Source organism: Mirounga leonina, unplaced genomic scaffold, assembly GCF_011800145.1.
Source record: "Mirounga leonina isolate KUSES-001 unplaced genomic scaffold, KU_Mleo_1.0 Mir_127, whole genome shotgun sequence".
Taxonomy (NCBI): Eukaryota; Metazoa; Chordata; class Mammalia; order Carnivora; family Phocidae; genus Mirounga; species Mirounga leonina.
In genome coordinates, this window is record NW_023270316.1 from 33,130,714 (window position 1) to 33,143,891 (window position 13,178).

A 13,178-nucleotide genomic window follows, 5' to 3' on the forward strand; every position below is an offset into this window, starting at 1 on the left:
AAAGAAAGAAAGAAAGAAAGAAAGAAAGAAAGAAAGAAAGAAAGAAACTTAAAAAAATACAACATTTTGATACATTACATCATTTTAAAAACAAATTTCTTGTTTTAGACAAATGTTCTGATAATCTGGCCAAATGTGATCTCTGATCACCTCAGAAGACTTCTCTTGAGTTCCGCTACTACCAGCGACAATAAGGGACCTCGCCTAATAGGGCTATAAGGTACTTTCCACAGGTATTATCCCCTCTAATAATCAGGAACTGAAGTAAAGAAGGTTGGATCCTTCCTGTAAGCAAATGTTCTGGAAGAAACCCCTTTGAAGCTACTGCACAAGCAGGTGGGGGTTATAGAGATCGGAATTTAACTATATAAATAGTTTTCTTGTTGATGAATCATTTTGGGGAAAGGAAAAGACATAAAGAGAAAGGGAGGGAAAAGAAAAGAGCTGGAACCTGGACTCCAGATTTGGGCAGAATAGTCAAATATCTGCTGCCAGAAGATGGCTCCTGACCAAGATGAGTGCTCAGTTGGGGACGATTGAGGGAAATCGAGGGATAGTTGTGCTGAGTATGAGACTGCCCTGATGTCTTTTACATTCTAATCGTTGTTGACCCACAGGGGCATGTGGAAGGCTGTCTAGCTGTGTCTCAGAACCACTACCCTGCAACTTAACCTGTACAGTAAGAGGTTCAGAAATCAGGAATAAATCTGATATAAAGAAGAAAAATATCACACTAAATTCTGACTCTCAAATGACAAAAAGCATAAGAAGGTCTATCCACAACTGTCACTTTTTTAATTGATTTTTTTTTTATTTGAGTATAGTTAAAACACACAAGGTTACATTAGTTTCAGGGGACAGTAGCGATTTGACAGGTTTAAACATTACACTACGCTCCCCACAAATGGAGCTGCCATCCGTCCCCATACAACGTTATTACAGTACCATTGACTCCGTTCCTTGCACTGTACATTTTAGTCCTGTGACTTATTCATTCCATAACTGGAAGCCTGTGTCTGTCACTCCCCTTCACCCATTTCAGGCATCTCTCTATCCCCCATCCCTCTGGCAACCGTCAGTTTGCTCTCTGTTTTTACAGGTCTGATTCTGTTTTTTCTTTGTTTATTCTTTTTTTTTTTTTTTAGATTTCACATATGAGTGAAATCATATGGTATTTGTCCTTCTCAGTCTGACTTTTTCACTTAACATAATACCCTGTAGGTCCATCCATGTTGTCACAAATGGCACAATCTCATCCTTTTTTATGGCTGTGTAATATCTCATGGGGGTGTATACAAGCATATATATATATAATATCTTCTTTATCCACTCATCTATTGATGGACTCAGGTTGCTTCCATATCTTGGCTATTGTAAATAATGCTGCAGTCAACATAGGGGTGCATATAGCCTTTCAAATTAATATTTTTGTTTTCTTTGGGTAAATACCCAGTGGTGAAATTATTGGATCATATGGCATTTCTATTTTTCATTTTTTGAGCAGCCTTCACACTATTTTCCACTGTGGCTGCACCAATTTACATTCCCACCAGCAGGGTACAAGGGTTCCTTTTTCATCACATCCTCACCAACACACAACTGTCAGTTTTTAACTAGCTGGAAATGATATAGTGGGGAGTAATTCCAGTGTTCTTTGAGGCAGTCAAATAATTGTAATTTTTTTTTTAATTTCACTCCTTTGAAATTAGTCACCCCTTTTTTTGAAATATCAGTTACTGGTAATCTCTACCTGGGGAAAGTCTGTAAGTTAGAAGTTACTATTGTACCTGGCAGAGGTTACCGGCTTTGTAGCCTAGCACCTAGCCGTGTACTGGAATCACCTGGGAGCTTTAGGAAAATCCCGGTGCTAGAAAAATACCTGATTTAGAAAAATGCCTGGTCTGTGATACTGCTGATGCGCTGGATTTTAAAAGCTTCGCACCTCAAATGTTGCCTATGGACCAGCTATGTTCACGTTGCCTGGGAACCTATTAGGCTGGAAATCAAGTCCCACCCTGGACCAATAGGGAATCAGAAACCGCATTTTCATAAGACTTCACGTGAATCGTAGGCACATTGAAGTTTCTCAAAGTATTGTCACAGCACTTACATTAAAATTTCCTGAGGCATTTTTTTTTTTAAAGATTTTATTTATTTATTTGACAGAGAGAGACACAGCGAGAGAGGGAACACAAGCAGGGGGAGTGGGAGAGGGAGAAGCAGGCTTCCCGCCGAGCAGGGAGCCCGATATGGGGCTCGATCCCAGGACCCTGGGACCATGACCTGAGCCGAAGGCAGACGCTTAACGACTGAGCCACCCAGGTGCCCCTCCTGAGGCATTTTTTAAAAAGAAAATGCAGTTGTTGTTGTTAGTGTTTTTGCCCCAACTTAGCTCCTGATGAGAATCTGTGGGGGACTGGGAGGGTAAGGGGTGAAGGTTGGTGGGAGGCAAGGTGGGGCATGAGCCTGAGGAATCAAGAGTTTAGCAACCACACGGTGAATCTTATGAGCATCTAAATTGAGAACCAGCTGATGGGGGAAATTGGGAGAGATTGGTAGAAAGGTACAAACCTTCAGCCATAAAATGAATAAGGTCTGAGGAGCTAATGTATAACATGGAGACTCTAGTTGATAACACTGTATCGTATAATTGAAATTGGCTGAGAGAGTAGAAATTAAATGTTGTCAACAAAGAAAAAGGGCAAATATGTGACGTGACTGATGTGTTAATTAATTCTGTGGGGGGAATTCTTCCATAATGTATACATATATCAAATCATCATATTGTACATTTTAAATATCTTACAATTTATTTGTCAATTTACCTCAATAAATGGGAAAACAATAAGTTGAGAACCACTGTTATAAAGAGTGCGTCTTAGGACTCGTTCTGAAATTGCTAACTAAGGTCCTGGCTCTGAGAGGCTGTGGGAGGGGCCGGAAACGGAGGATAGGGCTGCTGTGAATATTAGCAGGCACGGTACTCAGCCATGAAGCCACGCACTCTGCTCCCTAAGTCAAAATCATACTAACTTTAAAGAAGATGCTCAGACCATCAGTTCTGGGGCAATTTTGTGTCCACTTTTTTTAGGAACCAGTCAGATTTCAGGGTATAATCTGAGATTCTCACTTTTCCTCAAGTGCCAACAGTTAACTGAAGTTTGGGACCTGTTTGAGTGTTTTTGTTTTTCATCAAAATTTAAAGTCTCGGAAAATACAGCTTATTGACAGGGACCTAAGAACCTCTTGTAGAAATGATTGACACAAACTTATCTAAACATTTTTTTCTACGCAGACCCTGATTAAGCAAGCTTGGGCTATGTCTCCAAATACAGGAGTACCCTTCTGTGGTAGCTTCTCTTAGATAACCACAAAGGCAGCATAAATCAGACCACAACCCTGGCAAAGAGCAATTCTATGCAGTACAAGTCTTAGATAGCATGGTGTTGCCTTCTCATATGGGTGTTGATATTGTTCCCCAAATCCAGAACAACAACAACAAAATTCCACTGCAGCCTCTATTTATTCTAGTAACATCAGTTCATGGTCATTATCATGGGTCTAGGCAGGACTCTTTGTTTTCATTTTTGTATTAGTGTGCTAGAGCTTCCATAATCAAGTACTACAAATTTGGGGGCTTAAAACAGAAATTTATTGTCTTGCAGTTCTGGAAGGCGAGAAATCTGTAATCAGGTTGTCAGCTGTGCCACCTTTGTCTCCAGTTTGTCATCCACAACGATTCTCTTTGCCTGTTGTAGGCAGTTTGGTCCCTGTGTTGTTAGTGGGCTAGTCTGGGGCCTTCTTGGGCTTAAGTTGAGTCAGACAAGGCATTTGTCAGAGATGAGGTAGCACTGAACTTTAGGGCATTCTCCCTGTGTTGTCCCATGAGAAGCTTTTGTTGGTCGGGGGGCCTGCAGTCAGACCAAATATCTGCCCCCAGCCCAATGCTGGACCACAGTCAGACTGGTGTGTTTGGTTATCTTCCCCTCTCTCTGGGGTAGGAATCACTTTGGAGTGGCGCTGGCCCCATCAGGGTGGCTTATACAGTACTGGGTTGGTGGCACCACCTTGGATGGCCTCCTGTCAAGGGTATGGGGGTCCACAGGAGAATGCGGGGGGCAGAGTGTGAGGTGCCAGCAAGGTTTATGCTGGGGCCACAATGTTGGGGAAGATAGATCCAAAGAACTGTGGGGAGGCAGAGTGCACTGTTGGCTAGCTAGAGAATGTTCCTGCTGTGCTGGTTTCCACAGGTGTCTGTGTATCTAGGCTTGGGGGGAGAGGACGGAGATGGCACCTGCCAGCTCTTTTGTTGTTGGAGAAGTCTCCCAAAGATCCCTGTCCCTCCAGCACAGGCTCTGAGACTGTAAACAAGCCTCCGTCCTGTATCCCCCAGGCAGTTCTCAAACTGCTGCTTCTGTGCTGTATCTCTGTGGGGCTGTTTGTTGTGCTGTCCCTTTAAGGGAAGGGACTCCATTTCTTATTGCCCTCTGGTTCTCCCAAAGCCTGCTGATTTTTAATATTCCAGGTGCTAAGCCCCACTGATGGTAGAACTCACAAAGCCAAGCCTCTCTCGTTCTCAAAGCCAAATATTATGGGGTACACCTTCCCAGTGTGGGTTCCCTGTGCCTGGGGTGCCCGGGGTGGGGGTTTGTTCATTCCTCTCTTCGAATCCATAGTTTCCCTTCCTCCTGTGGATAGTTCTGCAGGTCCCTTTAGCCCCCGACTCTGTCCCTGCCCTTCCTACCCTCCTCCATGTGGCCTCTTCTTTACATTTAGCTGTGGAGAGTCTGTTCTGCCAGTCTCCAGGTCATCTTCTCTGTTATTTATACTGATGTGGGTGTTACCCAGGCGTATCGGTGGGGCAAGGTGAGCCAAAGATTCTCCTACTCTGCCATCTTCCCCAGAAGTTCAGAAGAGTTTTTGTTTGTTTGTTTTTAATATAGATTTGTGTGTTGACTATGATATCCAGCTTCGAGGGAAAATGCCTTCGTCAGAATAGGCTAGGTAAGTCTGCATTAACAAGCAAGTCTTAAGTCTCAGCGGCTTATTGCAAAAACAAATAAACAAACAAACCAATTCTTCATACAAACAAGATGCTTCCAGCTCACCAGGATGTCTCACCTTCAAATAATCTCTCAGGGACTGAGGCTGTTTCTATTTTATGTCTCTGCCATCTTGATATGGAACTTTCAGGAGCTTTCTAGGGCAAGGAAAAAGAGAGTACTGGAAAACTCACTTTTCTTTTATCCTTTGGCTGGAAAGTGGCTCATGTCACTTATGCTTAAGGTTGTTGACCAAATTAGTTGCATGTCCCAACCTAACTGTGAGGGATACTGAGAAATATAGTCTTTCTGTATACTTAGGAAAAGGAATGGGACCTAGGAAAATATAGCATTTTCTCTGATACAGAGAAATAAGTCAAACTGTATTTGAGTTTATGGCACTGCCAACCAAGTTAACCTTGAGTTAGGTCCTGAATGGAAACAATTTTAACCAGCTTTAAAGGGATATGTTTTGTAATAAAAGTGGGTTTTTGTTGGTTTGCTTGCTTTACTTTGATTTGATTTTTAATTTTCAAGTTTTCCTGCATTCTTTTCTCCTCTAATATCTAGTAATGCCTTTGGCCGCTCATTACTCATTTTCCCTCCTCCCAAAGGTACTGAGCATGTAATATACAATCAACATATACACTAACTTATTGAACTAAGGAATAAAAACTTTCAACTCAATAGGCCCTGACATTGTTAATTTTGTTAAAGATTTAATGAGAAGGAGATAAAAGAATAAATGAGTAAAATTTCCACTAATAACTAACAACTTAATTTATCTGTCTTTCATCTTCCCCCAAGTAGCCATAATTAAGTGTTGATGATGTCACATCTATAATAATACCTCTATCTGTAGCTCCCTTTCAAGTTTGCAAAGCCTGCTACATCTATTATTTCATTGTATCCTCACACCATAGAAGGTACAGTAGGGCAGGTGTTATCCCCATTTTGCAGATTAGGAAATTAGAATTCTGTGATGTTAAGTGAGCTGCCTAAGATCTATAGCCAGTAATGATGTTGTCACTTGGACCAGATCTCTTAACTTCCTGTCTTATGTTTTTCCCTGACCAGAACACAGAGGCTCTCTACAAATGGAAATCATCCATAGAGGCAAGATAAAAGAGTCTACTCCTTAATTTTTAACACAAAGAAATCCAAGCTGGTTATAATAATGTAGTGAGAGCATAACTTTCAAAAATTTCATCCCAATGCATGCAGTTTTATAAACTCTTCTGGAAGCAATGGAGGCTTAATTGTACAGAGGCATCTACACAGGGACAGGGAAATTTTTCTGTAAAGGGCCAGATAGGGAATGTTTTAGTCTCTGCAGCCATATGTTCTCTGTTGCATACTCTCCTCTGTTATTTTTAAAATATTTTTAAAATGTAAAAATCACTTTAGTTCACAGGCTGTTCAAAATAGGCCGTGGGTTGGATTTGTCCCACAGGCCCTGAGTTTTTAGGAGGTTGTTTGTCCATAAAAAGTAAGCTGACAGTGACCATGAAACTGCCTACTTGTTGTTGGTCCTGCAGGCATTCAGCCTGCCTTGCATTGCCTGCTTGGCAATTTTCTTTAGGGTCACAAATTACCCACTTTCAGGTGAGATATGCAACATTTTGTCTCTGAGTTTCTTACCCTGCTGGTTGACATTCAGGGTCTCCCTTCCGGTACATTGCTGGACCTGTGACTTGGTTTCAGCAGCTCCACTTGCCATTGGGAGCCATGAGGCATGATGCTCCCTTTCTTTTGTAGACAGCTGAACTTCCGCTGCCTGATTGTTCAAGTTGGGCCTCTCCTAAGTGCCCTTCCACCTCATTTTCTAAACGTGTCCCTCTTCTTATCCTGTTTATCATCTCTTGGTAAAGCCTATGAAGGTGGAGGTAGGGGTATCTAGCAGGTCACTCAAGGGCACTGAATATAATACAAGTGATCAGAGAGCCTCCCCCGAGCCTCATATCTGTCTTTCCCCCTGGAGTTCTGGCAGTAGCAGAAGGCAAGAGCAGTGCTACAACTTTGGGAGGTCACTAATCTCAGGAAAATGAGGCATGCCTGTTAGAGATGCATGAACTGCATTAATGCTCAAATGCTCTGTGATGGAAACCGTCACTTCTTTTTAAGTTTCTCCTATGATTTTTTTAAGTTTAATTTTGGCTAATTTTTTTCTAGGCAGAAGGTGCTTTGTTCATTAAACAGATGTTTGCGATCTGCTACAAGTCTGGCACTGTATTAGTTGCCAGGTCACAAGGAGAATTGGTATGTGGTATCTGCTGAAGGAGCTTACGTCTTTGAAGGAGATAGATGCATACATGGGCTGTGAAAATACAGAAGAGTACAAATATAGAACAATAGTACAAATATAGAAGAATGTCTTCCACGCTCCAGGGTGCCATAGGAGCGTGGAAGACATTCTTAATTCTTCAGGGGGAAGGGACAGCTAGGAAAGAGTCAGAAAGGAAGTGATGTCTGAGATGAGTAAAAGAGAGAATGAGAAAAATGGTCAAGATGGAGGGGATAACATGTCACAGAGGTGTGGTAGAAGATGGTGTGATTGGGAACTATCCAATGCATAATGTGACTTGCACATGCACATGTGGTATCTAAGAAGGAGGGGTGGATAGTGAGGTACGAATGTAGAAATGTGCCAGAATGTACTCCATCCCAAAGTGCAAAGTTTGTTCATTGACCTGAAGGCAGGCGTGAACAAGTATGGCAGCACAGTGGCTCCATAAGGTTTGTGTTTTTGAAAGATCTCTTAGGCTGGGATGTGGAAGTTGGACTAATGAAATCTAGGACTGGAGCACGAAATTATTCCATTTGTCCAGCAAGAGATGGTAAATATCAGAGTTATAGCAAAAGGGAACAAGTTCAAGATGATTAGGAAACAACAGTACTTGGAGACTGATTATGAGTATGAAGTAAGGAAAGTCCAGAACAATCTCCTGGTTAATGGCTTGGCAGTTGAGAAACGATGTTGTAATCCAACAACATTGGAAACACTGAACGAGGAGTGAAGAGGAAATTAGAAGACCAGATGATTCATTCCATTTTAGGCTGTGAGATCTGAAAATCCTCTGGGATGTCCAAGTGAAGATGTTCAGTATACAGTAGGAAAAACTGGTCTGAAGGTCAGCAACAGTGACTCAGCTGGAGATATTTGGGAAACATTGGTACTTAGTCTTTGGATTTAGATTTGATTGTCCAAACAGGAATTGGAGTTTGAGAAGTAAACAGGACCAAGGGCAAAACCCCAAGGATGTCCAACTTTGTCAGATGCAAGAAGAGCCTGCAGTAGAAATAGAAGATCAAGAAGGAATGGACAGAGAGAGAGGAATATAATTGGAATTGTGTGCTGTTATGGAAGGCAGAATGGGAAAGAGTTTGAGTTTTGTGAGATAGGATGAAAAAGAATTGATTTTTATGTAAAAAGCAGGAGGTCACTAATTAAAAACAATTCAGGAGAGTAGTGGAAGTAGAAGCTGGATTGAAGTGACTGGACTAATGAATAATTAAAGGAGATAATGTAAATATTAGATACAAGATCTGCAAAGACATTTTGTATATTGTAATATACAAAATATACAATATACAAATATACAGTAGACTCTTATTAATGTGTAGTCTTCAGCATAATCTCTAGATTTGAACTATCTTTTGCAATAATTAACGCTTCAATATTTAATTTTCATGTCTCAATGATAAAATCTATAGAAATAGAATCGATAGATTCATAACAGAATCTACAACCATGCTTATTCTTAACACAAACCCCTCTACAATTTTATTCATCTTCTGCAGGGAACACATTGCCTTAAAAATACTCCTGTCCATTTGTTAAATAATTTGAGTTATTAGAGGCCCTGTCAGGATTTTCAGTTTTTATATCCTACGTGTCCCCTTCCCCACCCTAGATAGTTCATGGGCCTTTCTTTCTTGCCTGCAAGCAGACCTCAGACACTTGGCCTCTGTCACCAGTCACTTTGTTCCCTGGGATCTTCCCATCATCCCTACCCTGGAATTTGAGGAGCAACAACCATATCCTTAGCACTTCTTTACTTGCTCTTTTCATAGGCTATCACATAGATCCTTTGTGATTTCAAGGGTTTGGGAATTTTCCTGCTAGTGACTAAAAAGAAATAAACAAGATTTTTTAAAAATGAGAAAATTTCGAAGCTTCCAAAGTCTTAGAGTTAAGATTTTTGGTTCACAAGTGAGGTGTTGACTGAGTCTTATCCTTCCATGCCTATGTTGGGGCTTATTAAGTCACCTCTTTTATACCTCTTCTGATTCCATGTCCTCATGTTCTTCATGTCCTTTCTACCAGGAGGACTTGAAGGTGACATCAAGACAGACCACGAAATTCTTTGTAATTCCCTGAAAACCCACAGGCTAAGTGATCCCCATTCCACTGGCCTCAGCCCTAAAAGAAATGATCACCTTTGTGTATTACCTCACAATTTTTTTTTTCCCACATAGAGCTGAAATATAAATCCTAATTCTAAAATACAAATATTTTCCATATTTCCCAGTTCAATTTCATTTGTTCATTTGATAATCTTGTTTGTTTATGTTCTTATGTAAATCACTGATTTAAATATAGACTAGAGCAGGACCAGGGAGAGTCCCATAGCATGAAAAGTGGAAACCATGTTTCCATGTTATAATCAGTCCACTAGCTAATGTTCTTTAGGAAGAGCCATTCAACATTTATAGACCTACTTAATTGCTTTATAATTCAGTTTCTATTATACATTGTGTTTATGAGACATAAGTGCTTTGCTGAACTTCAGATATACTCTGTTGAGAGAGAAAGGAGCAGTGGTTAAGAGCTTTGGATCTGGAGCCAGATATGCTGCTTTTGAATCCTGGTTCTTCAATTTACTAGCTTTGAGACCTTGTGCAAATTACTTAACCTCTCTGTGCCTCAGATTTATTGTCTATAAAATGAGGATAATATTAATATCTTATAGAATTTTCTCATAAGATTTTCATGAGGATTAGATAAAATAATACAAATAAAGTACTTAACAGTACTTGACAGATAGCAAGTGTCCAATAAGTGTTAGCTTTTAAAAAATGTATAATGGTAGCTTCTCAACTTGAGCAGGGGGAGAATATTGAATAATCAGAATCTCCATGTGGGTGATGGGGACAGAGAAAATATTGGAAAAATATTCTAGTTGATTTTAGCACATTACTCCCACATTTTGGTGAAGAACCAGTCATATTTAGTTTTCCTCTTTTCAGGTGTATTGTTATTAAGAATGCAAAAAAAAATCTGACTTAATCTGTTATGGGCTGAATTGTATCCCCCAGAATTCATCTGTTGAAGTCTTTAACCCTCAGTGCCTTAGAATGTGATTGTATTTGGAGATAGGATCTTTGAAGAGGTAATTAAATTAAAATGAGGTCATTAAGCTGGGCCCTAGCCCAATATGACTGTTATCATTATAAGCAGAGGAAATTTGAACACACGTTCAGAGGAGAGACCATACGAAGACACAGGGAGAAGATGGGCCATCTATAAGCCAAGGAGAAAGCTCTCCGAAGAAACCAACCATGCCAACACTTTTATCTCAGATTCTTCTCCAGAATTGTGAGAAAATGTATTTCTGTTTAAGTCACCCTGTATATGGTACTTTATTATGGCAGCCCTGGCAAACTAATACATAATGCAATTGATTCCACTCTGTGACTAGGGCATTTTTTAAGAATTTCCAAGCTATTCTTTATTAATCCTTTCTAGACTGATGTCTAGAATCAATAGCTCAGTTTATGACATGTAGTTTGCAAGATCTGTTTTCTTCATCACCTTAAAGATCGGGTATGTACATATACACAGCCTCTCAGCACCTCTCTTGTCTACCACACATCACCAACACAAGCTCTTTTTGTATCTGGGATGTAATCTGCATGGGTAATGAGATCCAAGCTCATTGAGAGTAATTACATACACTCTTTTTATCCCTTAACCAGTCTCAGGCTTTAGTTAACCCTTCTGAAGTGTGTTGCCTCTTTTCAGCCAATCATGTTATCATGTTGATGATAAAAGCAAATTAGAAGGTGGACAAGCCCATCTTCCCTCTGTCGGCTTTCACAAGCAGAGAGCTTATGAAATTCATGTTTTTGTTCTGAATGTATTTAATTTTGTAGTCTGTTCATTTTTGTTAGCTTTTTCTGAATCAGGGCCTTACTCTGTCTACCCTGTTATAACAGGTTAGAGACACTCTTCTAATTCTAAATTAGAAGAGGCACTAAATGGAGGCACTAAACTCCTCCAGAGTCAAAACATTACGGGCCAACTGTTGCTTGTGACCTGGGTCAAGTTGCTTAATCTACATTTCTTTATCTATAAAATATAGTTTAAAAATACTCCATCTTATAAGGTAAGCCATATAGAATTATGGTTAAATTATAAAACATATGCAAAAACACTTTGAAGTTATGTATTTCAGATATATACAACACCTTCTTGTTGTTATTACTATTATTATTAAGCATATCCTTTCTTTTCTGAGTTCAAGAGATATTTATGAAACCACATCAGTCTCTTAATTTAGTTAGTTTTCATTTTTATTTATTTTTGAAGGAAATAGTCTAATAGTACACACCTAGTTTTGCAGAGTAAGGTGTCAAGTTGCTTTCCCCTCAAGCCTTCAATGGAAGAAGAGAAGAAATCACTATCTTTGGCAGCAAGAAGCATCATTCACTTCTTGCAGACCAAAGGAGAAGTCTAATTTTGTACAGAGGTTTATGTTTTAATGTTTTCATGAAAGGCATCACGGCACGGTGGAAAAAGGTCATTCTTTGAAGTCAGCCAGACCTACATCCAGGCTCTGCAGCAACTAAACTGTTTGGCTCTGATCAAGCCTCACTGAGTCTCCATTTCCACAGTGAAAAGCGAAATGAATAAATAACTACCTCAGGCTTCAATTACATAATGTATATCTAGTGCCCGGTACATCATGCGTGTTTCATAAATACTAATCTTCATAATGTAAGTCATGTAAATTCTATTATCTTCTCATTCTGACTTTTTATAATTTTCATTGAGCAAATTCCAAATCATAATCAATAAATATTTCTTGTTTATCCCCTGTTTAGGGGACTAGGCTGCAAGATAAAGAAACAAAGAGGGAAAGATATGCTCCCCTTTCTGCAAGGGGATTGTCATCTAATTGGAGAGGCAAAACACATCCAAAAGACAGTAAGTGGCAGAACATGACCATACTTAGACTCGGAATGAAATAATTTAATGGGAAAAATAGAAAGAAAAGACTTTAATGAGAAGGAATGAAAGATGAAACCATGCTAAATGTAAAATGCTGTGTTATAATATCTAATGGTGTTATTCCAAAATTATGAGTATCTCAATATTTAGAGGAGAAGGCAATAAATAGAAAATCAACGCAATGAAAACAACAGTTTATACATATTTTTATTCTATTTTTCTTATATGAGAAATATGCTCCGAGATCTTATTATACTGGAACAAAATTAATATCCTTTCAACAAGAACTAACTATTCCATTTTACTGCACTATATAGAATGTTGGAAAGTTACTAAAGATACAGCCTAAATTTAAAGACTTGGTTCCCTCTCATTTGAATTCAGTGTAGTAAATATGAGACATAATTACACTAGCAGTCAATGGAAACTCATTTCTTGTTGACACAGCAACATTTCTGTAAACTCTTTCTCATTATTGAAGTTATTTATCCAGGGTCTTAGAAAAAAAAAAAACAACCATCTGATGAGTAAGACAGTACTTACTAAAACAAGAACCAAATAAACCTGCCTTGATCACATTCATGAGGTCATTCAATTGAACTATATTGTATGAAACCTGGAACACAATAGCGCAAATCTCTGAATGTTGCGGGATAATCAGGGTAGAGAATTTATTGTGGGGGTGATTAAAAATTGCATCAGAGAAATAATGATCTGTCCTTTAATTACTTTCCTTTGTAGTGAGCTTAGATCAATATCAACTGTTTGTTTTATTTGAGCTCCTTTATTTTTCCTTTTTAAAGAAGACATTGCGTGACTATGCAAGTACAAGAACTAAGAGAAACTCCTGAGCACTTGGCAGGCAAGGAAGAAAGCATGATAAAAGTTTCATACATTTGGTC

General features: G+C 39.3%; 1 long non-coding RNA gene across 1 annotated transcript; it reads left to right on the top strand.

Annotated features, from left to right (window-relative positions):
- Window positions 1–35: 35 nt before the first annotated feature.
- On the top strand, window positions 36–12,766 carry LOC118009338. Its single transcript, XR_004678888.1, has 2 exons — window positions 36–220; window positions 11,822–12,766. It is a non-coding gene; the product is annotated as an uncharacterized LOC118009338 (long non-coding RNA).
- Window positions 12,767–13,178: the final 412 nt, after the last annotated feature.